We start from the raw sequence: 1,317 nt of genomic DNA on the forward strand, positions 1-1,317 counted from the left end.
CCCTCCCCTCCATCCCTTTTCCTTTTTCCCTTTCCACAGATCCTCAGAGTATCCCAAGCTGGGAGGACCCATAAAGACCACGGAGTCCAACTCTTGGCCCACCAGTACTCTTCTCTGACCCCATGCCACTCCACACTTGCTGCCAGACCCATCCAAGGATTCAAGGGCAAGTTGAAAAAGAGCTCAAGGCTCTCCTGCATCTCCTGAGGATCTCATGTCACCTGGGCATGGCAGGTGTCCCCTGGTGGGACATGTCCTGCCTTGAATCGGGGATAAAAGCTGAAAACTCCTCTTCAAACCAATTTGCTTGAGTCATGTCCCCCCAGCCCCCCCTAGACCTGCGAGCCTGGTTTTTATGTACCGTGGTAAATGCTATGCCTTGAAAAGACCCACACATGAATAAAAAATCAGGCTGTCACTCTGCCGTGCTCTTTTTAAAGAGAAATTGCTTAAAGCAGCAAGAAGGATGTCTAATCTTGGGAATCTGGAGCCAGTGTTTGCGAAGCGGGGGAGGTGGGGGTCACTGCAGTTTATGCTCATGAATAATGCATCTGACATTGTAGCCATGCAAATGGAACCTAACAAGCTCCAAACTAAATAAAAATCTTGGTTGTTATGTCAGGTTTTTTTTTTTTTCCACCAGCCTCTCTTCCCAGCTCTCCCTTGGATTTTGGGCACAGACTTTGGGCAGCTGAAGAGGTGGCAGTGGGCAATCAATGGGGAGTATGGGGTGCCCTTAGAAATCATAGCATAGAATCACAGACTTATAGAACAGCTTGAGTTGGAAGGGACCTGAAAGATCATCAAGTTCCTGGAGCTTGGAGCCATCCTATAAATAGAAGACAGGATGTATACAGCACAGGGGTCTGCTCCTAGGTGAGATTTCTTTCTTATTCTACAGGGTGGTGAGGCACTGCTGCTCAGAGGAGCTGTGGGTGCCCCATCTCTGGAGGTGCCCAAGGCCATGGGTGGGATCCTGGGCATCCTGATCTGGTGGGGGGCACCCTGACCATGGCAGGCATAAAACTGGATGATCTTTCAGGTCCCTTCCAACCCAAGCCATACTGGGATTCCATGAGTTCTATAGAAATGACTGAGAAATAGTCAGCATTAGGAAACTTTCCCTGTGACTGGGATGTTCTAGAACCAACTACTCCAGGCTCACCCTCCTCATAACCATCTGGTAACAGCTAGAAGTGGAGTGAGACTGTTGGATTTGGGATAGTTGGTTTAACCCCTCTCCATCCTTCAGCCTGCTCATCTCGTGCTCAGCATTGAGGCTGGTGGGTGGCTTTTGGGTGAAGAGAGGAAGAAGTC

The sequence above is a fragment of the Numida meleagris genome, chromosome 21 (assembly GCF_002078875.1).
Source record: "Numida meleagris isolate 19003 breed g44 Domestic line chromosome 21, NumMel1.0, whole genome shotgun sequence".
Taxonomy (NCBI): domain Eukaryota; kingdom Metazoa; phylum Chordata; class Aves; order Galliformes; family Numididae; genus Numida; species Numida meleagris.